Source organism: Ranitomeya variabilis, chromosome 1 (assembly GCF_051348905.1).
Source record: "Ranitomeya variabilis isolate aRanVar5 chromosome 1, aRanVar5.hap1, whole genome shotgun sequence".
Classification (NCBI taxonomy): domain Eukaryota; kingdom Metazoa; phylum Chordata; class Amphibia; order Anura; family Dendrobatidae; genus Ranitomeya; species Ranitomeya variabilis.
Genome location: NC_135232.1, coordinates 278561759 through 278587209, shown reverse-complemented (window position 1 = coordinate 278587209; position 25451 = coordinate 278561759). Strand labels below are relative to the sequence as shown.

The 25451-nt window shown below is 44.2% G+C and overlaps 1 long non-coding RNA gene across 1 annotated transcript in view; it reads right to left on the bottom strand.

Annotated features, from left to right (window-relative positions):
- The window catches only part of LOC143793930 (uncharacterized), a 204865-nt gene extending 189385 nt beyond the window's left edge, over positions 1-15480 (bottom strand). Inside the window, exon 1 of the long non-coding RNA XR_013220338.1 lies at positions 15016-15480. This is a non-coding gene — a long non-coding RNA (uncharacterized LOC143793930). The remainder of the gene's footprint in view (positions 1-15015) is intronic.
- Between the last annotated feature and the right edge of the window lie 9971 nt (positions 15481-25451).

Below are 25451 nucleotides of genomic sequence, written 5' to 3'. Positions count from 1 at the left end.
TTGTTAGTTTTGACACCAAATGATGTCAGAAGAAGGGCAGCGCTAAGTGTGCCTGGCCAAGGGATAACATAACAGCGCAGGCTCCGGGACGGAATTAAACAATGCTGAGGAGCCGGGGCACGGCGCCAAGGGGGTAGGAATGACGGCTGTGCTGCGTCATATTACGAAGGAAAGTCCCACCTCCGGGACGGTCTCACGGTATCAGGGGACACATTTTATAAGTGTTTAGTTCTGTGTTTGCAAGGAGCATAATGAAAAGAGCCACCTTTTCCTTTTGCATCCTTTGTGCTGCACAAGCTGGCTCTTTCAGCTACAAACGCCTTGGGGGGGGGGTTAAAGGTTCCCTTTCGACCTTCTCCAATCAGGCTTCGGCCTACACTGTGTTCCTCTGCTCCTCCTGCTGTCCCTGGGCTCCAACACCGCTAGTTGGTGCCTGGAAGTGCTGTCCGCACAGTCAACAGTCGCTCCTCTGTTATTGGGGTTCAGTAACGTCAGCTGTTCCCCAGCTGTGTGTGTGGCAATCCCTCCTCTCTCCTCCACCTCCTCCTCCTTCTGTCCCTGGGCTCCAACACTGCTAGTTGTCCAGATGTGCTGTCCGCACAGAGCCAAACACCTCGCCAATGTGTTAGTGGGGTTCAGTAATGCCTGCTGCTCCCCTGCTGTGTATACGGCAATGTGACATGCGACCGCCACGCAGGCACAACAACTTAAATTTAAGGGAACCTGTCCCCCCCCAGGCGTTTCTTACTGAAAAAGCCACCTTGTGCAGCAGTAATGATGCAAAAGGAAAAAGTGCCTGTTTTCGTGGTGCTCCTTGCACATGCTGAACCTAACACTTATGAAATGTGTCCCCTCCCACCGTTAAACCGTCCGGTAGGTGGAACTTTCCTTCGTAATGTGACGCAGCACAGCCGTCATTCTTACCCCCTTGGCGCCGTGCGCCGCCTCCTCAGCGTTGTTTGAATCTGTCCCGGAGCCTGCGCTGTTATGTTAGCCCTTGGACATGCACACTGAGCGCTGCCCGTCTTCTGACATTATTTGGTGTCAGGCTGGCTGCGCCTGTGCAGCCACGCTGGCCGAGATCCCGCCTCATAGTATCTTCTGATTTAATCCCACTGCGGGCCTGTGATCCATGGACATGCGCAGTGCATATCTTAACATCCGCCTCTCACTCATCTCCCTACGCCTTCTTCAGACTGTGCAACGTCAGCTGATCCCTAATAGCATGCCACGGCCGTGACGCCGCACAGTCTGAAGAAGCCGTAGGGAGGGGAGTGAGAGGCGAGGATATGCACTGCTCATGCCCATGGATCACAGGTCCACAGAGTGATTACATTAGATGACACAGCGAGGCGGGATCTTGGCCAGCGCGGCCGCACAGGCGCAGCCAGCCTGACACCAAATGATGTCAGAAGACGGGCAGCGCAAAATGTGTGCATGGCCAAGGGCTAACATACCAGCGCAGGCTCCGGGACAGATTCAAACAACGCTGAGGAGGCGGCGCACGGCACCAAGGGGGTAAGAATGACGGCTGTGCTGCGTCACATTACGAAGGAAATTTCCACCTACCGGACGGTTTAACGGTGGGAGGGGACACATTTCATAAGTGTCAAGTACAGCGTTTGCAAGGACCATAATTAAAAGAGATAAGTTTACCTTTTCCAGCATTAGTGCTGTACAAGATGGCTCTTTCAGCTACAAACGCCTTGGGGGGGGTTAAACTTGCTCCACTGCAGGCTTCGGCCTACACTCTGCTCTTCCTGCTGACCCTGGGCTCTAACACCGCCAGTTGGCGCCCGGGAGTGCTAGCTGCACAGAGAAAAACACCAGCCAATGTGTCAGTGGGGTTCAGCACCGCCAGCTGTTCCCCTGCTGTGTAGCCGGCATCGTGTCCTGCAAAAGCCACGCAGACACAAGAACTGAAATTGAAGGTAATTGAAACTGAAATTGAAGGAAATTGAAGGTAACCCAGGCGTTTGTATGTATAACAGCCACCTTGTACAGCAGTAATGCTGCATTTGTACAAGGTGGCTCATTAAGTTACTCTCCTTGCACACGGCGAACGAAACACATCTAAAATGTGTCATCTGAGACCATTAAACCGTCCCTGAGGTGTGACTTTCCTTTGTAATGACACGCTGCAACCCCCTTGGTAGTGCTACCCGTCTTCTGGCATCCTTGGTTGGCTGGCTGTGCCTCTGCTGCCGCCCTGCCCGACACAACGACCCTCGGTGTCTTATTTATATTGACTGCGAGGGTGTGATTGATGGGCATCAGCAGTGCATATCTTCGCCAGTCCCTCATCTCCTTCCGCCTTCTTCAGACTGTGCGTCCTCATGGCCGTGGTATGCGATAAGGGATCAGCTGACGCCGCACAGTCTGAAGCAGGTGTAAGGACACGAGTGTGAGAGGCCATGAATCCCAGCCCTGCAGTGTGAATACATGAGAAGACACTGCGGGGCTGGTATTCATGGGCATCGCGAACCGCAACGGCCGACATTAAATGAAGTCAGAAGACGGGCAGCGTTAACAGTGCAAGGCCAAGGGATAACACGACAGGGCAGACTCCTGTGCAGCAAATACCGACGCTCAGGAGGCCGCGCCAAGCACCAAGGTGGTATTTTTGCCAGCTGTGCTGCGTCTCATTACGAAGGGAACTCCCGCCTACAAGACAGATTGACTGTATAAGGGCCAAAATGTTGTACGTGTTTCATTCAGCTTGTGCAAGGAACAAAATTAAAAGAGCAACCTTTGACTTGTGCAGCACTATTGCTGCATAAGGCGTGGCTCTTCTAGTTTGTAACACCTGAGGGGGGGTTAAAGGTTACCTTTAACATTGGTTCAATTAGGCTTCAGCCTACACTCTGCTCCCTCTCCTCCTGCTGACCCTGGGCTCTAACACCGCCAGTTGGTGCCCCGAAGTGCTGGCTGCACAGAGAAAAACACCCGCCAATGTGTCAGTGGGGTTCAGCACCGCCAGCTGTTCCCTGCTGTGTAGCCGGCATCGTGTCCTGCAAACGCCACGCAGACACAACAGACCTACAAATGCCTCCAGTGCAGGCTTCGGACTACACTCTGCTCCCCCTGCTGACCCTTTGCTCCAACACCGCTAGTTGGGGCTCTAGGAAGACAAGCTTGAATAGGTCCCCATCCTGGTTCCAGCACCGTCAGCTGGTTCCCTGGCAGAGCCTTTGGCTTAGGTGCCTCCCTCTGGGTATCCAAGTTCCACCAATGTCAGGTGGTCCTTGGTAGTGCTTTCAGGCACGGGTACCTCCTGCTTAGTAACCGGGTTCCAGTAACGTCAGCTGGTCCTTGGTAGTTCCATTGGCTCTTGGACCTTCGGCTACCCATCCGGGTTCCAGTACCATCAGCTGGTTCTCGGCAGTGTCTTTTGCTCTTGCACCTTCTGCTCCCCATCCTGGTTCCAGTACCATCAGCTGGTTCCGGGCAGAGCCTTTGGCTTAGGTCCCTCCCTCTGGTCCTCGGTAGTTCCATTGGCTCTTGGACCTTCGGGTAGCCATCCGAGTTCCAGTTCCATCAGCTGTTTCTCTGCATTTTCTCAGCCTTCTTGTACCTTCTGCTACATTTCCAAGTTCAAGACCCTAAAGACGATGACCCAGAAGATCACCCCTAAGATGACGACGACACCAGAGATGACAACCGCTGAGATGACGACGACCCTGGAGACGATGACCCTGAAGACCACCCCGATGACGACGAACCCGAAGACGACAACATGGGAGACCGAGAAGCAGAAGAACAAGAGGCTGCAGAACAAAGAGCAGAAGAACATTAAGCATAACACTAAATATCAGAGCAAAAGATATTATCTAAATTATAAGCAGAAGAAGACTAAGCAGTGTATGGGGGTGAGTCCGTTCCTCCTCGTGGTGCCCCTGGATAAAGCCTGATGCTGCAGGCCAAACTGAACGCGGACAAATGTAACTCTTTTGTGACAGGCAGAACGGAAGGTGTAATCTTCAAACTTTTATAGATCACAACTACGGGAATGCCTGTCACAAATAAGAATATGATGAAGAAGTTGAATATGAAGAAGAACAATAGTTAAATAAAAAGAATATGAACAATGTAAAAAAAAAAATTATAGGTAGAAGATGAAGAAGATGAATATGGTGAAGAAGTTGATGTCAAAGATGCTGATGATGAAGAAGAAAGTGTGGGAAAGTAAAAAAGAGGGTGAAGGGCGTGGAAGTAGTGAAACATCAATATCTGACAAAATAAAAAAAATCTTAACATAGTCAATATCTTTGTAACTCCGAACGTCTTTAAAAAAAATAAAATTCATGCTATTCTATTTGATTGGGCTAAACCTCTGTGCCTTTAATATCTCCGCCACCTCCCCCAATACATCCTACATTATTCTTAGTTGTTTTCCTTCATGTAGAATGAATCTACAAGGAAAGAAAGGGTTTATTTTAATTCCGATATTTTCATCCCATTGACTTGCATTGGGATCGGGTATCGGAATCGGCGAGATCCGATACTTTGACGGTATCGGCCGATACTTTCCGATACGATACCTTCCGATATTGGAAGGTATCGCTCAACACTAGTGTCGACCCATTCACCACTCGTACCGTAACTGGTTGCGCTAGCATAACCAGGGGTATTGCGTGACGTTGGGCAAAGGCGGAAGACATGAAATTGCCCTCTGCCCCAGAATCCACGCAGAGCTCTACTGAGTGGGAAGATGAGCCAATGTTAATTGTCCCCTTAACCCCTTCACCCCCAAGGGTGGTTTGCACGTTATGGACCGGGCCAATTTTTACAATTCTGACCACTGTCCCTTTATGAGGTTATAACTCTGGAACGCTTCAACGGATCCTGGTGATTCTGACATTGTTTTCTCGTGACATATTGTACTTCATGATAGTGGTAAAATTTCTTTGATATTACCTGCGTTTATTTGTGAAAAAAATGGAAATTTGGCGAAAATTTAGAAAATTTCGCAATTTTCCAAATTTGAATTTTTATGCAATTAAATCACAGTGATATGTCACACAAAATACTTAATAAGTAACATTTCCCACATGTCTACTTTACATCAGCACCATTTTGGAACCAAAATTTTTTTTTGTTAGGGAGTTATAAGGGTTAAAAGTTGACCAGCAATTTCTCATTTTTACAACACCATTTTTTTTTAGGGACCACATCTCATTTGAAGTCATTTTGAGGGGTCTATATGATAGAAAATACCCAAGTGTGACACCATTCTAAAAACTGCACCCCTCAAGGTGCTCAAAACCACATTCAAAAAGTTTATTAACCCTTCAGATGTTTCACAGGAATTTTTGGAATGTTTAAATAAAAATGAACATTTAACTTTTTTTCACACAAAATTTACTTCAGCTCCAATTTGTTTTATTTTACCAAGGGTAACAGGAAAAATGGACCCCAAAAGATGTTATACAATTTGTCCTGAGTACGCCGATACTCCATATGTAGGGGTAAACCACTGTTTGGGCGCATGACAGAGCTCGGAAGCGAAGGAGCGCCATTTGACTTTTCAATGCAAAATTGACTGGAATTGAGATGAGACGCCATGTTGCGTTTGGAGAGCCACTGATGTGCCTAAACATTGAAACCCCCCACAAGTGACACCATTTTGGAAAGTAGACCCCCTAAGGAACTTATCTAGAGCTGTGGTGAGCACTTTGACCCACCAAGTGCTTCACAGAAGTTTATAATGCAGAGCCGTAAAAATAAAACAAAATTTTTTTCCCACAAAAATTATTTTTTAGCCCCCAGTTTTGTATTTTCCCAAGGGTAACAGGAGAAATTGGACCCCAATAGTTGTTGTCCAATTTGTCCTGAGTACGCTGATACCCCATATGTGGGGGGTAACCACCGTTTGGGCGCATGGGAGGGCTCGGAAGGGATGGAGCGCCATTTGGAATGCAGACTTAGATGGAATGGTCTGCAGGCATCACATTGCGTTTGCAGAGCCCCTAATGTACCTAATCAGTAAAACCCCCCCCACAAGTGACACCATTTTGGAAAGTAGACCCCCTAAGGAACTCATCTAGATGTGTTGTGAGAGCTTTGAACCCCCAATTGTTTCACTACAGTTTATAGCGCAGAGCCGTGAAAATAAAAAATATTTTTTTTCCACAAAAATTATTTTTTAGCCCCCAGTTTTGTATTTTTCCAAGGGTAACAGGAGAAATTGGACCCTATATATTGTTGTCCAATTTGTCCTGAGTACGCTGATACCTGATATCTGGGGGTGAACCACCGTTTGAGCGCATGGCAGAGCTTGGAAGGGAAGGATCATCATTTGCAATGCAGACTTAGATGGATTGGTCTACAGGCGTCACATTGCGTTTGCAGAGCCCCTAATGTACCTAAACAGTATAAACCCCCCACAAGTGACCCAATATTGGAAACTAGACCCCCCAAGGAACTTATCTAGTTGTGTTGTGAGAACTTTGAACCCACAAGCGTTTCACTACAGTTTAGAACGCAGAGCCGTGAAGATAAAAAAAAAAAAAAATTTCCCCAAAAAATTATTTTTTAGCCCCCAGTTTTGTATTTTTCCAATGGTAACGGGAGAAATTGGACCCCAAAAGTTGTTGTCCAATTTGTCCTGAGTGCGCTGATACCCCATATGTGGGGGGGAACCACCGTTTGGGCGCATGGGAGGGCTCGGAAAGGAAGGAGCGCCATTTGGAATGCAGACTTAGATGGAATGGTCTGCAGGCGTCACATTGCGTTTGCAGAGCCCCTGATGTGCCTAAACAGTGGAAACCCCCCAATTATAACTGAAACCCTAATCCAAACACACCCCTAACCCTAATCCCAACGGTAACCCTAACCACACCTCTAACCCAGACACACCCCTAACCCTAATCCCAACCCTAATCCCAACCGTAAATGTAATCCAAACCCTAACCCTAACTTTAGCCCCAACCCTAACTGTAGCCTTAACCCTAGCCCTAACCCTAACCCTAGCCCTAACCCTAATGGGAAAATGGAAATAAATACATTTTTTACATTTTTTTAATTTTTCCCTAACTAAGCGGGTGATGAAGGGGGGTTTGATTTACTTTTATAGTGCGTTATTTAGCGGATTTTTATGATTGGCAGCCATCACACATGAAAGATGCTTTTTATTGCAAAAAATATTTTTTGCGTTACCACATTTTGAGAGCTATAATTTTTCCATATTTGAGACCACAGAGTCATGTGAGGTCTTGTTTTTTGTGGGACGAGTTGACGTTTTTATTGGTAACATGTTCGGGCACGGGATATTTTTTTGATCGCTTTTTATTCCGATTTTTGTGAGGCAGAATGACCAAAAACCAGCTATTCATGAATTTCCTTTGGGGGAGGCGTTTATACCGTTCCGCGTTTGGTAAAATGGATAAAGCAGTTTTATTCTTCGGGTCAGTACGATTACAGCGATACCTCATTTATATCATTTTTTTTTGTTTTGGCGCTTTTATACGATAAAAACTATTTTATAGAAAAAATAATTATTTTGGCATCGCTTTATTCTGAGGACTATAACTTTTTTATTTTTTCGCACATGATGGTGTATGGCAGCTCGTTTTTTGCGGGACAAGATGACGTTTTCAGCGGTACCATGGTTATTTATATTCGTCTTTTTGATCGCGTGTTATTCCACTTTTTGTTTGGCGGTATGAGAATAAAGCGTTGTTTTTTGCCTCGTTTTTTTTTTTTTTACGGTGTTCACTGAAGGGGTTAACTAGTGATATAGTTTTATAGGTGGGGTCGTTACGGACGTGACGATACTAAATATGTGTACTTTTATTGTTTGATTTTTTTTTATTTAGATAAAGAAATGTATTTATGGGAATATTTTTTTTTAATTTATTTATTTAGGAATTTTTTTTTAATTTTTTTTTTACACATGTGGACATTTTTTTTTTACTTTTTTACTTTGTCCCGGGGGGGGACATTACAGATCATTGATCTGGCAGTGTGCACAGCACTCTGCCAGATCTGCGATCTGCTGTGCAGGGCTGCAGGCTTACCAAGTGTCTGCTCTGAGCAGACACTCGGTAAGCCACCTCCCTCCCTGCAGGACCCGGATGCCGCGGCCATCTTGGATCCGGGACCTGCGGCGAGGAGGGAGGTAGGAGACCCTCAGAGCAACGCGATCACATCGCGTTGCTCCGGGGGTCTCAGGGAAGCCCGCAGGGAGCCCCCTCCCTGCGCAATGCTTCCCTATACCGCCGGCACACCGCGATCATGTTTGATCGCGGTGTGCCGGGGGTTAATGTGCCGGGGGCGGTCCGTGACCGCTCCTGGCACACAGTGCCGGATGTCAGCTGCGATAGTCAGCTGACACCCGGCCGCGATCGGCCGCGCTCCCCCCGTGAGCGCGGCCGATCGCGTATGACGTACTATTCCGTCCTTGGGAAGTAGGGCCCACCCCACATGGACGGAATAGTACGTCTAATGACAGAAAGGGGTTAAAGGACAATTTTGAGGCAAACATCGCCGTATCTATTGTACCTCCCCCGACTACCACTAGAGGCTGACGTCTCCACAACCGCTGAGAACATCTGGTGGCAAGATGTCCAGACTGCTGGCAAACATGACGAACCTTGGATGCCCAAGCGTTCCGGGACTTAGAATCCACTCGTGACACCTCCCTGGCCTCATGTGACTCAGGAACCAGGACCGGAGATTCCAGAGGTCTGGCGAAGGTGGGCGTCAGCCGAAACCTCTGCCTACACTGGGCTCGCTCAAACCTCCGCTCATTAAAATGGAGGTCAATGCGGGTAGAGACAGTTATTAACTCCTCCAGTGTGGCTGGAATCTCCCTAGTGGCCAGAGCGTCCTTAACGTGATCAGCCAGCCCCCTCCAAAATATGGGGATAAGGGCTTTATCCGACCACTCCAGCTCTGAAGCTAAAGTACGGAAACGGATGGCGAATTGGCTGACCAAGGACTCACCCTGAGTTAATGCCAGCAGTTGGAGCGCCATATCATGGGTGACTTGAGGTCCTAGGAAGACCTGTTTCAGAGTGTTCAGAAACAACGGAGCACTCTGCACAACATGATCGCCACGCTCCCACAGCAGCGTAGCCCATTCCAACGCCCTGTCCAACAAGAGGGACACAATAAATCCCACCTTAGCCCGCTCTGTGGGAAAACGTGCAACCAGAAGCTCAAGGTGAATAGAGCACTGACTCATGAATCCCCTACAAGATCTGTTTTCTCCAGAAAATTTTTATGGGAGCGGGAGGTGCGAAAATGTCGGAACAGGGGTGGCAGTAGACAAAGTTGCTGCTGCCACACTAGCAGCCTGTACAGCAACGGCGAAAATATCCACAGCTGAGGTTGAGCTCTCGAGAGCCGCCAACCTACCCTCCAGCTGCTGGATATACCGCAAAGATTGCTGTATGTCTGCCATTTACTAGCCAGACCCTGGCGCTAGTATTATGTTATGATAGGGCTAGCAGAACGCACCTAATGAAAGTATATATTTTATTAGGATAGATGCGTTTGCAGCCTGGGGTCCACCGTGCAGGAGAACCTGGTGCTAGCAAATAGCAGAACTAATGGCAGTGTTAGCTAACTGTTACTTCACAGAGCAGCCGTGAAATCAAAGCGCTGCACCCTGTTAGACTCCACAGAGGCACAGGCTAACTGTCTAAACAAGAGCAGTCAGTGGTCTTGCACGCACACGAATCTCCTTGCCGGAGGTGCCAGCATTCTAAGGGCTTATTTCGGCCAGGTCCCTGAACACACAAGCATACGAGCTAATTTCGCTTGCAAAATGCTAAAAAAAAAAAACGCGAAAAAAACGGGGAAAAAAACAAAAAGGATTTCTTGCAGAAAATTTCCGGTTTTCTTCAGGAAATTTCTGCAAGAAATCCTGACGCGTGCACATACCCTTAGTCTAGTTCAACTGGTAACAAGAATACCACATGTAGAATACCATTTGTTCACACGTTTCACCCATTCACTTATAAACTACACCAGAAAATCCGTAAACATTGGTCACTTTTGCAGACAAGTTATCCAGAAATACCTGAATTTACAGTACCTTTTTTTCCCTGTTTTAGAAAACCTAGCAATTTGACGAATAAACTAGTAATAGCTGATATAGGATCCACTCAAAAAGTTGCTAGGCAGGTATTTCTTCGAACCCAGAAGACAGGTACTTTCCCTTGTTTACAGTGTGCACAATGTGCCAATGTGTTAAAGGGCCACAAAATCTCACATCCATCTACAAGGTTACTACACATGTGAGTCCAAATATGTGGTCTATGCCATTAAATGCCCATGTGGCAAGGTTTACGTTGGTGAAACTACACAGGCGGTTAAAGACCTCAACATAAATCTGATATACGATGTGGAAGGGATTACCTTCCTATTCATTATCATTTTCATACCGTAGGCCATACAATTGCACAGCTTAGATTTCTAGTGCTGGAACATGATTATCTGAATAGACGAGGAGGTAACCATGTCAGATGACTTACATTGAGGGAGGCATTTTGGATACACTGCTTGCAAAGTATGGAACCTAAAGGACTTCATAGGGAATATGACATTATAAATTTATAGGTTCATTTATAGTCTGTATATTTGTTTCAACATTGTTCCTTCTCTTGCAGTTTTCCCAATCGCATATTTGACCTATTCACCAGAAGGGATGGAGGAATTTTCTTTTCTTTTCCTTTTTTTATCCTTTTTACCTTTTTTCCCTTTGTTTCCTTTTTATATTGATATGTTTTTTTTTAAATTTATCATTTATTATTCATTGTGTATCCCTCAGATTCTATTTTATTGGTTTGTATAATTTTTATCCAACTTTTACCCAATTTCCTACCTTCCTTTTCTAATTGTCTAATTGTAGTCCTTATTTTTCATTATTATTCTTATTTCTTATTTTTTTTTTTTTACTCCTTTTATTTGTATCTTTTTAATTTTATTTTTAATTGTTAATTCTTTCTTTTTAACTTATTTCAATGTAATTTTTAGTGTCCACATACTATCGTTTCTACAATTAACAACTTTCTTTCCTTTTATTTTCTAGTCACCACTTGTTTTATTGGTTTCTGGATTACACTAGCACAAATACAAAGTTCTCTTTTTACTCCGAGACCTCTGTGATTATTGGGATAGCAATCTACTTAGAATACGTTTCCACTTCAACTTCAGACATGCGCAGACTGTGTGTTCCAAAGTTGCGGTTCGTTCACATCACACATTCTTCCGGACATGCACACAATATGCGTGCCAGGCCCCCATTTCACCATGCGTTCCATCATTGTGCTCCATCCATGTCACACGCTCTTCCGGACATGTGCACAAGGTACGTTCGAGGAAACCACTTTACTGACATCATATCCACTTCCTGAGATGCGCATTTGAATTTTTTGCCAGCATCTCTACTAGCAGTAAGGTATATAAGCATGTCCTGGCTCTCTATCTTTAGCTCCTTACTAAATAGGAATCTTTCCATTACCCTGCGCCGCAGATTGAATACTTCACATTTCCATAGCAATCCGCTAAGCACATCACCTATTTCTATATGGTTTATAGTGAATCTTATGTCATGAATATATATAATTGTTTGGCGTTTTTCTTTATTATTTTTTCTTTTTTATGAATTTTTTTATATAGCACCATTTCTATATGGTTTATAGTGAATCTTATGTCATGAATATATAGAATTGTTTGGCGTTTTTCTTTTTTATTAATTTTTCTTTTTTATGAATTTTTTTATATATATTTTTTCTCCTTTTTTCCTTTGAAAGTTTTTTTTTCATTTTTGCCTCCACAAACCCACATGGTACTTAATCACTTCTATATGTGTCATGGTTATCTGTAGTAGGAAAAGGGTGAAACTCAGTCCAAGGAGTGCTGAAAGGAAACTAACAACCTCACTAGGGCTACCTGTCCAGCGCTCCTAAAGAATCCGCCTTTTACTGACTTTGTTTTAGTCCGGTTTCACACGTCAGTGGCTCCAGTACGTGAGGTGACAGTTTCCTCACGTACCGGAGCCACTGACACACGTAGACCCATTAAAATCAATGCATCTGTGCAGATGTCATTGATTTTTTGCGGACCGTGTCTCCGTGTGCCAAACACGGAGACATGTCAGTGTTCGTGGGAGTGCACGTATTACACGGACCCATTAAAGTCAATGGGTCCGTGTAAAACACGGACCACACACGGACCTTCTCCGTGTGCAGTCCGTGTGGCATGCAGGAGACAGCGCTACAGTAAGCGCTGTCCCCCCCACATGGTGCTGAAGCCGCGATTCATATCTTCTGTGCAGCAGCGTTTGCTGCATAGAAGATATGAATAATAGTGTTTAAAAGAAAGATCTATGTGTCCGCCGCCCTCCCACCCCCTGTGCGCCCCCCCGCTGTTCTGAAAATACTCACCCGCCTCCCTCGCAGTGTTCTGTGCTGGCCGCCCCTTCTACTGTATGCGGTCACGTGGGGCCGCTGATTAGAGTCATGAATAGGTGGCTCCACCTCCCATAGGGGTGGAGCCGCCTATTCATGACTGTAAATGAGTGGCCCCACGTGACCGCATACAGTAGAAGGCGCGGTCAGACCAGGAAGCATCGACAGCCAACGAGGGAAGCGGGTGAGTATTTTCAGAACAGCGGGGGGGCGCACAGGGGGTGGGGGGGGGTGGCGGACACATAGATCTTTCTTTTAAACACTATTATTCATATCTTCTATGCAGCAAATGCTGCTGCACAGAAGATATGAATGGCGGCTTCAGCACGATGCAGTGTACCACACGCGTGGGTACCACACGCTCCGTGTGGTACCGACTCGCCACACGGGCAGCACACGTGTGCCGCACGTATGGCCTACGTGAGCTCACGGACACGGATAACTCCGGTACTGATTTTTTCCTGTACCGGAATTATCTGGACGTGTGGGACAGCCCTTACATAGCTATCTGTCATGACATTGAACTTATTGTATGGAGTCTATACTTTCACTAAATGCATATTTTCTTATGAAACCACTAGTGATTATGTTGTTCTATGGTCTCAATTGTTTTCAATACGTTTTTCAGAACTACCTTATGTACTATTGTTCATTATATACTGCTATCTAAAGTGACATTGTATGGAAACCTTTATTTGTAATATGAATTGGCCATGTGTAAGGCATATATTTATACGTTGATTTTTTTTAATGTTTTTGTTTTCAATCCTAGTCTGATGAAGGTCCAATTGTAGGACTGAAATGTTATGAGTCTTGGGATTGCGTGATCCAAATAAACCAAATATTGCCGATTTTGAGTGCCCGATTTTTTTGTTCTTACATTGGGGAATTGGGCATGACTTTACATTGGGCCTACTTCTTCATTCTGTCTTATGCAATGTGTCCTTTAACTGCCACCAGATCACCAGGGTGAACATGCTCTGTATGGTGCATTTTGGGCAAGGGGGTTGTGATGACACTATTTTAATTTGTAAAAAAGGACCCAACATTGGGGAATTGGGCATGACATTACATTGGGCCTACTTCTTCATTCTGTCTCCTGTAATGTGTCCTTTAACTGCACATAGATCACCATGGTGAATGTACTCTGTACGGTGCATTTTGGGCACGTGGGCTGTGATGGCACTATTGTATTGTATTGTAAAAAAAAGAACCTATATTGGGGAATTGGTCATGAATTGGGAATTGGGCACACACCGCATGGCCAGCTAGGGTTGTTAAATGTTACAATGACATTTCCCAGTGAACGCATTTGTAGTGGTTGAAAGCAATGTTAAAGTTGGAAAACGCTTCAAAAACGCTGCGCCTGAACTAAGCCTAAGTGGAGGAGGAAATTTTCGTTCTGTGGTTAATAATTTGGCCTTACAGGCAAGTGATTAACCTGCAAAGAATGTACCTTAACATATTTCCCAGCAAAATCCATTTTGGTTTCGTTTTAGTGTGTTTTTGGTGGCACCGGGAAAAATTGCATGAATCTCGGAAAAAATTGTTTAAAGCTGTGAACTAGGAGTCAGGAATGCTTCCAGGGGTGATCCCCATGATGTCCCTGTGTCATTTGAGCAGTGTTTCCATAATTTTCAGACATTTTTAGACCTTAAAAGGACCTCTGGGGGGGATCGCAGTAAAATACTTGGGTCTCCCATAAACTTACATTGAGCTCGCTGTTCTGGCCGAGTAACCGAGTATTCCAATCTGCTCGACTCCAGCAACTGTTCACTCATCACTAATGCTAGACAGCCCAGGAATTTACAGGAACTGGAGGCTTTTTGCCAAGAAGAGTGGGCAGCTTTACCATCTGAGAAAAGAAAGAACCTCATCCACAACTACCACAAAATACATCAAGCTGCCATTGATGTTAGACAGATAGCTCAGAAATATACCGCACTCACAAGTGGAATATCATGCAAAGTGTGAACAATTTATTGTGTACATAAACAACGTAGCATCACTGTACAAATGAAATTTACAAAGCGTTATGAACAAATGACGTTTCGGACCCTCCGGGTCCTTAATCATATATCGCTGTGAAAAGAAAAAAGAAAACATACAATATATATACAAATATAAAATATACAAAGAATAATAACATTTTCATGGTATCAAGTACACAAATGGTAAATGAACCCAAAAGCAATTGCCCCGAACTCCAAAACCTTAAAGTAGGGAAATAACACCAGTTTCAAGCCGTGCCTGCATATATCACCCAAAATCACACATGAGTGAGGAGAGAGCAATATGAAGTTACCTTTGGCAAAGTGATGAGTGGTAAACACCCAAAGGGAAGGAACAAATGAACTCAGTCTGTTTGCTGTAAGGAATAGTGTGGGGATTAGAAGGCTATATACTATAGTCAGGAGGAAAAAAAAAAAGGGAGAAGTGTTTAGTTACCTAGAGACGTGGTGTACAGCGTTCGTATGGGGAATAAGTCACATTAGCTGAGCCTGTAATATTATGGGAAATAAGTAAGTAATGCGACCCGGACCGATAATGATCCCAAAGTTGTGCGCCCGTGTAGGTGCATGGCATAGGTATTTACCTTAAGTGAGCCAGGAAGAGCGGCGCTCCCGCGCCCTGCTGTAGCTGTGTGTGCCTGCACTGGTATCTGAGGCACTCATAACCCCATGTTCATGCTGTGGAGAGGAAGGCTCCTCCTCCCGGAAGTGACGTGGGTCTGCCCAGGTTGCACACAGGTGCCGTAATGAAGCGTGCGAGCCTTCCAATGTGCATGTGCCTGCATGTATGGCGGTACCACTGCCCCCAGGAACAGGAATGTGTCTAAACAAAAGATCATACATCCCTGACAGGTGTAACCCAGATCTGTTTAATATGGGTAAATGTAATTCTACCGGTAAATATCAGCAAAGTAATATTATCAATGGAGGAACGTAGTACTAAGTGGAGATCGTAATCTGGCACTCATTATACATGAAAAAAAAATAAAAAATAAATTGGAATTAGAAATAAAGTGAACATAGCGTCTTGTAATGAGGAATAAATGAAGAAAAAAATAGAAATAATAATAAATAAATAAAAAAAATAAATAAAAAATAAATAAATAAAAAAAAATAAAAAAATAAAAAAATTAAAATTTAAATTAAAATTAAAAAATAAATAATAAAAATAAAAAATAAAAAATAAGAAGTAAAAAATAAATAATAATTGGGTGAATGGATGTAAATGAAAAGTAAAGTAAAGTAAAAAAATGAACGCAAAGCAGAAAAAATAAAAATATATAATGAAATAAAGTGAAATAGAATGAACGTAAAGCCGAAAAAATTGTAAAAATAAAAAATAAAAATAAAATGAAATAAACTAAATGGAAAAAATGGTTAAAAATCTTAATTTTATGGAACACGGACTCACAAATGGAGGATCAAAGTCAGCGTGTCTGGAAATTAAAAAGAAGAAATAGTTAGTGACCACTGCGACAGTCCAATTCATACATGCCAATCTATTTCTCTGTTGAGACCTCTAGGTTCCAGGGTATCTAACGTGTACAGTTAGGTCCATATATATTTGGACAGAGACAACATTTTTCTAATTTTGGTTATAGACATTACCACAATGAATTTTAAACAAAACAATTCAGATGCAGTTGAAGTTCAGACTTTCAGCTTTCATTTGAGGGTATCCACATTAAAATTGGATGAAGGGTTTGGGAGTTTCAGCTCCTTAACATGTGCCACCCTGTTTTTAAAAGGACCAAAAGTAATTGGACAGATTCAATAATTTTAAATAAAATGTTCATTTCTAGTACTTGGTTGAAAATCCTTTGTTGGCAATGACTGCCTGAAGTCTTGAACTCATGAACATCACCAGACGCTGTGTTTCCACCTTTTTGATGCTCTGCCAGGCCTTCACTGCGGTGGTTTTCAGTTGCTGTTTGTTTGTGGGCCTTTCTGTCTGAAGTTTAGTCTTTAACAAGTGAAATGCATGCTCAATTGGGTTGAGATCAGGTGACTGACTTGGCTATTCAATAACATTCCACTTCTTTGCTTTAATAAACTCCTGGGTTGCTTTGGCTTTATGTTTTGGGTCATAGTCCATCTGTACTATGAAACGACGACCAATCAGTTTGGCTGCATTTGGCTGGATCTGAGCACACAGTATGTCTCTGAATACCTCAGAATTAATTCGGCTGCTTCTGTCCTGTGTCACATCATCAATAAACACTAGTGACCCCATGCCACTCGCAGCCATGCATGCTCAAGCCATCACACTGCCTCCGCCGTGTTTTACAGATGATGTTGTATGCTTTGGATCATGAGCTGTACCACGCCTTCGCCATACTTTTCTCTTTCCATCATTCTGGTAGAGGTTGCTCTTGGTTTCATTTGTCCAAAGAATGTTCTTCCAGAACTGTGCTGGCTTTTTTAGATGTTTTTTAGCAAAGTCCAGTCTAGCCCTTTTATTCTTGATGCTTATGAGTGGCTTGCACCGTGCAGTGAACCCTCTGTATTTACTTTCATGCAGTCTTCTCTTTATGGTAGATTTGGATATTGATACACCGACCTCCTGGAGAGTTTTGTTCACTTGGTTGGCTGTTGTGAAGGGGTTTATCTTCACCATGGAGATTATTCTGCGATCATCCACCACTGTTGTCTTCCGTGGGCGCCCAAGTCTTTTTGCATTGATGAGTTCACCAGTGCTTTCTTTCTTTCTCAGGATGTACCAAACTGTAGATTTTGCCACTCCTAATATTGTAGCAATTTCTCGGATGGGTTTTTTCTGTTTTCGTAGCTTAAGGATGGCTTGTTTCACCTGCATGGAGAGCTCCTTTGACCGCATGTTTACTTCACAGCAAAACCTTCCAAATGCAAGCACCACACCTCAAATCAACTCCAGGCCTTTTATCTGCTTAATTGAGAATGACATAACGAAGGGATTGCCCACACCTGTCCATGAAATAGCTTTGGAGTCAATTGTCCAATTACTTTTGGTCCCTCTAAAAACAGGGTGGCACAGGTTAAGGAGCTGAAACTCCTAAACCCTTCATCCAATTTTAATGTGGATACCCTCAAATGAAAGCTGAAAGTCTGAACTTCAACTGCATCTGAATTGTTTTGTTTAAAATTCATTGTGGTAATGTCTATAACCAAAATTAGAAAAATGTTGTCTCTGTCCAAATATATATGGACCTAACTGTATATCCAGTATGATTCCCTCTGCTTAAGGCCTGTCCCACACATCCAGATAATTCCAGTACCGGAAAAATCGGCACCGGAATTATCCGTGACCGTGTGCCCGTGCGTTTCTGCGGCACATCAGTGTGGCACACGTGTGCCGCCCGTGTGCCGACTGGGTACCACACGCACCGTGCAGGAGACAGCGCTAGAGATAGGCGCTGTCCCCCCCACGTGGTGCTGAAGCCGCCATTCATATCTTCTCTGCAGCAGTGTTTGCTGTAAAGAAGATATGAATAATCCTTTTTTTTTTTGTTTCTCGTGTTTAACATAAAGATCCATGTCCCCACCCCCCTCCCACCCCCTGTGCGGCCGCCCGCTGTTATTAAAATACTTACACGCCTCCCTCGCAGTGTCCTGTCCTGGCCGCAGCTTCTACTGTATGAGCGGTCACGTGGGGCCGCCGATTACAGTCATGAATATGCGGCTCCACCTCCCATAGGGGTGGAGCTGCATATTCATTTCTGTAATGGGCGGCCACACGTGACCGCATACAGTAGAAGCTGCGGTCAGGACAGGACACTGCGAGGGAGCCGGTAAGTATTTTAATAACAGCGGGCGGCCCCACAGGGGGTGGGAGGGGGGGGGACATGGATCTTTATGTTAAACATGAGAAACAACAACAAAAAGGATTATTCATATCTTCTCTACAGCAAATGCTGCTGCAGAGAAGATATGAATGGCGGCTTCAGCACCATGTGGGGGGGACAGCGCTTACTGTAGCGCTGTCTCCTGCACGGCACACGGACTGCACACGGACAACGTCCGTGTGTGGTATGTGGTTTACACGGACCCATTGACTTTAATGGGTCCGTGTAATCCGTGCACTCCCACGAACACTGACATGTCTCCGTGTTTGGCACACGGAGACACGGTCCGCAAAAAATCAATGACATCTGCACAGATGCATTGATTTCAATGTGTCTACGTGTGTCAGTGGCTCCGGTACGTGAGGAAACTGTCACCTCACGTACCGGAGCCACTGACGTGTGAAACCGGCCTTAGGAGCCTAACGTGGTCCCCCCCTCTCCTAGGACGTGTTACCTGTTCCACAACCTGGAAGCGCAACTGTGTAACTGAATGTTTGAATTTTGAGAAGTGGTCGGGCAGTGGGAGCCAGTTTCTGCCACATCGGATTGTGGACTTGTGACTCGCTATTCGATCACGAACATGTTGAGTGGTCTCCCCAACGTAAAGAAGACCGCATGGGCACTTAATCACATAGATCACAAAATTCGAGTTACATGTGAAGTAACCCTTAATGGGGTAACTCTTGCCTGTCCTGGGATGAGTAATGTTTTCTGCCTTGGTGACATTGGAGCAGGCAGCACAACTCAAACATGGGAAGGTGCCTAAGCGTCTGTTGCCGAAAAATCTCTGTGTGGTTTCCGTAAGTGCGCTTCCCACGTCAGCCCGAACCACCGAGTCCCTGATATTGGTAGGTCTCCGAGTGCAGATTACTGCTGGTGCATTAAAAGATTCAATGCTAGGATATGACTTCGAGAGGAGTGACCAATGTTTTTTAATAATGGAATATACCTTTGGCATGCAAGGATGGTATGTATGTACGAAAGGTACTCTCTGAGTCTGGTGGGAAGGTGGAGCCAGGGAGGGTGGGGTTATAGCTCGTCTTCTTTCTTTTTCTAGTAGTCCGGCGGGGTACTGTCTTTCCCTGAATTTGTTCACCATCCCGTCCAGCCTGGTGTTAGTATTGATGTTAGACAGGGCAATACACGGTATTAAGAAATGGGGTATGTGAACTTTTTATCAGGGTCATTTGGATGTTTTGAGTAGTCATTATGATTTAGAAAGAGAAAACACAGTAGTTTGACAATAAATGGCTTCACCCAACGACTAACCATGAGTGGAGAAAAAGTTTTGGTGTTATCATTCATACTCTCTGTGTAAACCTTTGAGCACAACTCTTAGTAAATCGATAAAATATTCAGTAAACCAGAAACACGTGTACCCCTGTTATTCATAATTCATTCCAACATGGGGCACATTAGCAAAGCTAGTTTGAACTGTAAACACTTACAGATCCATTTGTGACATGCTACAGAATAAGCTCAAGGAAACTCCATTTACCGACAATACTCCATTTTTATTTCACCACAACTAAGTTTAAAAATAATTCTAAGTCTCTTATCTCACAAGGGATTACTTTGCATTTTGCTAATTGCAAAGTATTGATCTCCATTTATCGCTAAATTGATGAACTGCAATAGTTACACTTAGAGAGTAGTAGCAAATGTTACTCTTTCCAAGAAGAGATGAGCAGATCTGTCAAGATTCAAATTCTGCATATTACGTGGATTTTTCAGGGTAGACTCGATTCACATTTTTATAGGGAAAACTTGATTCAGTGAAGTGCTTTGATGTGAATTGAGGAAGAGAGAAATTTTATTGGTAGGAATAGTGTGAGGGGACAGTATTATGGGAAAAGTGTGGAAATTGGGCACAATATTGAAATTGAGCAGTGTCAGGGGGGACACAGTATGAGGTACAATATATGTGCCAGTAAAGAAAGGGTGCAGAATGGGGGAGTATATGAGGGCAGAGTATGGAGGGTGCAGTATGCATAGAGGGAAAAGTTTGAGGAGGTTACACAGTATAGAGACTGGGCAGTATTCAGGGGAACACAGTGTGAGCACAGTATGGGGCACAGTATAAAGAAGGGCATAGTGAAGAGGGGGCCTAGTATAGAAAGGGAGCAGCATGGAGTGGGAACAATTAATTTAAGGACTGTGTGGTAGTGGACAAAAAAGTGGACATTTTGGCAATTATCATTAACAACCATGGACAATGTGACGGTTACAGTTAATAAGGGCAGACAACGGCAGTTATAGTTCATAAGGGCAGATTGTGTGGAATCAATTGTTATAGAAGAGGACAGTGTAGCATGTATGTATCATAAGAGAAACAGTGTGGAGACATATTTAGTTTAAGGAGCACAGTGGTTTATTCAGTTATTTAATTTTTTATTCTGGGCACAGTGTAGGTCTGTTTTTTTTAGAAACATTATAGTGACACTGTTCTTTTTAAGGGCACCATGTCAGGATGTGCTGCAGAGCACTGGAGAAGATGGGAGTATGCTGAGATGAGCTGTTTACGCGAAAAGTCATCATGACATCTGAACAAGACAGAGAAGAAAAGAGAGAGAACAACGCCAATCAGAGATAATGTAATCTATAAGTTACCTACAGGGGTTGGACAAAATAATGGCAACACCTGGAAACATCAACAAAGTTAGTTTAATATGGTGTAGGTCCACCTTTTGCAGCTATTACAGCCTCAATTCTCCTAGGTATGGATTCATAAAAGGTGTGAATTGTTTCCAAAAGTTCCTTGAGCGACGATGGCAGCGGAAATTGACGTCTAACTTGAATCTCTAAAATCTACCATAAATGCTCAATAATGTTGAGGACTGGGGATTGTGGGGGCCAGATGAGATGCTCAACTTCATTAGAATGTTCCTCGTGCCATGCTTTAATGATTCTAGCTGTATGAATTGGTGCAATATTATCCTGAAAGATGGTGTTCCCCTCCGGGAACCATTGGATGCACTTGGTGTTAGGGTTGGCGGAACGCACCGAATATATTTATTAGATGGGATAGGTGCGTTCGCAACCCGGGATCCATCGTGCAGGAAAGAACCTGCTGCTAAGTAAGGTGGTGAAGCAAATTAGAATAAACGAACTCTGTTACTTCACAGAGCCCGTAGTAAAGAGAACGCTGTGCCCTGTTTAGCTCACAGGGGACACAGCTATTGTGTAGAGCCGACAGTGGTCATGCAGTCCAACCAACACGCAGCTCCTCTCCGGTGGAGCCGGAATTCTATCGGCTATTAGCCAGCCCTGAATTCACACATAAACTCGCCGGAGGTGCCAGCATTCTAGGGGCTTATTTCAGCCGGGTCCCTGTCCACACACACACACGACCACACTGGCGCTGAGCTTCTACATATTTGACACTAGCGCATGGCCATGCGGTCATGAGAACCTTATATAGCTGCAGCACCCACAGGACCTTCCAAGAAGGACCAATGGAAGGCTGCCACAGAACTTGATCAGGTACAGGACCTTCCTGGAGGACCAATGGAAGTTGCTGCAGTACCTGAGCATGTGACCCTTGATCTCCACTGAGAGATCTTACCCTGGGCATGGTCAGTGTGTGCAAAGCAGGACTTAGTCCCAGAAAAGCCTGCTCGCCACAGATCAGTGCAGGGTACAATAGCAGAGCCTGGAGAGACAGCAGTAACCCTTTGCACAGTATCAGACTCAGTGAGACGCTGGGACCGATGTCTCCGCCGAGCAGGCTCCACTGTGGCCGATGCAGAATGGGAGACTGCAGCAGACTCGGCTCGAAATTCCCCCTGTGCAGCAGCGGGAACTCAACTCCTAACACTTGGTCTCCCAAAATGCCTAAATAATCTCAGCTGTTACTTCTTCCATGAAGGGATATCATTGGCCCGGCGGATCTCCACGAAATATCACCTCAGATCATCACAGAACCTCCGCCATGTTTTACGGTTGGGAGAAGGCAGTCTGGATGGAATGCTTCTTTCGGCTGTCTCCAAACGCATACTCGGCCGGAGGTTGAAAATAGGGTAACCAATGATTCATCTGAGAATATCACATTTCCACTGCTCGATGGACCAATTCTGGAGGTTTTTACACCACTCTAAATGCTTGGAAACATTTGTCATTGAGAGCAGCGGTTTTCTAATTGCAGCACTTCCGTGGAATCCAGATTTGTGCAGCTCCCGACGAACAGTTTTTGTGGAAACTGGGTTCTGTAGGTGTTCATTGGGCTCAGAATTGATTTTTGGCGCCATGGTCTTGCGATCCTCTCTCACAATTCACTTTAGAGTCCGACGGTCTCTCTCAGTCAACTTTGACTTTCGACCGGACCTGTGCTTTGCTGAGGACGTTTTTCCTTCTCTTTCAAACGCAGTCAGTCATTACTTTGGAGGCAGTACCTGTTGACACGCCAAGCATTCTGGCACTTTCTGTTACACCAGCGCCTGCCATACGAGCACCAACAATTTGTCCTCTTTGAAAATCCGAGAGGTCTGCTATTGGTATCAGGTTCTCATCAATGTTCTTACAATTATGCAAAACAAACAGTTAATTTACATACACATATCACATATTACAAATAATCAACTACAAAACATTACCATATGTCACGGTTTGCATGTTTATCACATGTTCAAAGATTATGATGCCAAAATGTTAGGTGTTAGCATGGATACTGGCCCCCTCGAACCTAAAATTAGCAGCTCTCAGCTATCTCTAAGATACGCCAATTCTGGCATTTAGCCTCACTCTACCCGCTTACCCTGTAGCAGTGGCAAAAGGGGTGATAGTTGGGGGGGGTTGATGTCACCTTTGTATTGTCAGGTGACATCAAGCCGAGAGGTTAGTAATGGAGAGTCATCAATAAAACGCCCCCATTACTAACCCCATAGTCACATTGTAAGAAAACACAGACACCTAGAATAAAGTCCTTTAATTGAAAAAATGACACAGACTCCTTTAATAATGTCAATTGAACCACACTTACGACCTCATCTAATTCCACCGAAGCCCTCGTTCTCCTGTAATAAACCAAAAATGAAAAAACAACAATATACCATACCTGTCAGTCATTCTGTCCCACGCCGTTGTTGATGTCTGGGGGATAATTATTTTTGAACCTGGATGGTGCAAAGATGTGACCGTCCAGGCTGAGAACCAATGGTGAATGATGTTAGGGCTAGCAGAACGCACCAAGTAATAAAGAGATTGATACGAGATGCGTTCTCAGCCCGGGATCCACCGTGCAGAGATACCTGCTGCAAAGTAATGGCGGATGGACACTGAGCTCACACAAGGGTTAAACTTCACCCCGTGTGAAATGAAAGCGAGCTCTGTTGCCTCACAGAGTAGCGCTGTACACAGAGAATAATACCCTAACTAGTGTGATGCTTGCTCTGGAACTCTTCTGTGCTAACCGCACACATGAAGGAACCAGATGCTAAGTGTGTACAGCCCCAAAGCTAAACAGACTCACACCACATATAAACTGAGTGGTAGAGTATCCACTGGCAACAGCCAAACACAAATGATACTAGCACATGGCCGTGCGGCCATGCGAACCTTTTATAGTTGTAGCTCTCCAGGACCTTCCTAGTGGACCAATAGGAGCTGCTACAGGACCTGAGCGTGTGACCCACGACCTCCAATGAGAGGTCTTCTCTTGGGCATACTCAGAAGGCAAAAAGCAGGACTTAGTCCCAGGAATGCCTGCTCGCCGCCGAACAGTACTGATTACAATGGCTGAACCTGGAAGGGCAGCAGTAACCAAAAGTGCAGTATCTGTCTGAGCCAGGTGCTGAGACCGACGTCTCTGCTGAGCAGTTTCCACTACAGCTGGAGAAAAATGGGAGACCGCAGTGGACATGGTTCGAGATTCCCCCTGTGCTGCGGCAGGAACTCGACACCTAACAAATGAAATGCTGCGAGCGCAGCCTCAGTGACTAGCAGTGACATCACTGATGCTGTGTTCCGAGCTGGGCTGAACTTTGGTGACCTCAGGACCATGGGAAAATGCTGACAAACTCTGACAGCAGCATTTAATGTGCGCTTCCTGCCATCATACCGGAAATCCTCCCACTGGTGACCCCTGTCATGTGATTGTAGATTGGCATGACAACCAGAGGTCTCTTGGTGACCTCTATGGTTGTCAGTGCCACATTGCTATGAGCGCTGCCCAGTGGTTAGCGCTCATAGCAAGTCAGCAATTCTACTACATACAGGTGATCTGATCATTGCCTGTATGTAGCAGAGCCAATCGGATTATGGAAGCTTCTAGTCTCCCATGGAGACTGTTAAAGCATGCCAAAATTAGAGGTTTAAAAAAAAAAAAATATATATATATATATATATATATATATATATATATATATATATATATATATATAAAAGTTTAAATCACCCCCCCTTTGCCCCATTCAAAATAAAACAATAAAAAGAATCAAACATACACATATTTGGTATCACCGGGTTCAGAATTGCCCAATCTATCAATAAAAAAAGGATTAACCTGATTGCTAAATGGTGTAGTGAGAAAAAAATGCAAAAATTATGTTTCTTTGGTAGCCACAACATTGAATTAAAATGCAATAACAGGCGATCAAAAGATTGTATCTGCACTAAAATTTTATCATTAAAAATGTCAGCTCAGCATGCAAAAAATAAGCCCTCACCAACCCGAGATCACAGTACAGGTCTCGGAAAATGGCGCAAACTTTTATTTTTTTAACAAACTTTGGATTTGTTTTTCACCACTTAAAAAAGAACCTAGACATGTTTGATGTCTATGAACTCATAATGACCTGGAGAATTATAATGGCAGGTCAGTTTAATTTTTGGTGAACATTGTAAAAAAATTAAAAAAAACGTTGAGGAATTGACTTTTTTTGCAATTTCACCGCACATGGAATTTTTTTTCCTATTTTTGAGTACATGAAATGGTAAAAAAAATGGTGTTTTTCAAAAGTACAACTTGTCTTGCAGAAAACAAGCCCTCACATGGCCGTATTGACGGAAAAATAAAAAGGATATGGCTCTGGGAAGAAGGGGAGCAAAAACAGAAATGCAAAAATGAAAAAGGGCAGGGTCTTGGAAGGGGTTAAAGGAATCTGTATAATTTTTTCATTTAGAGGACTTTATTCTTGCTGTGTGTTTATTTACCATACAACTATAAAATTAGTAAGGATAGATGTCTTTTAGACTCCTCTCCA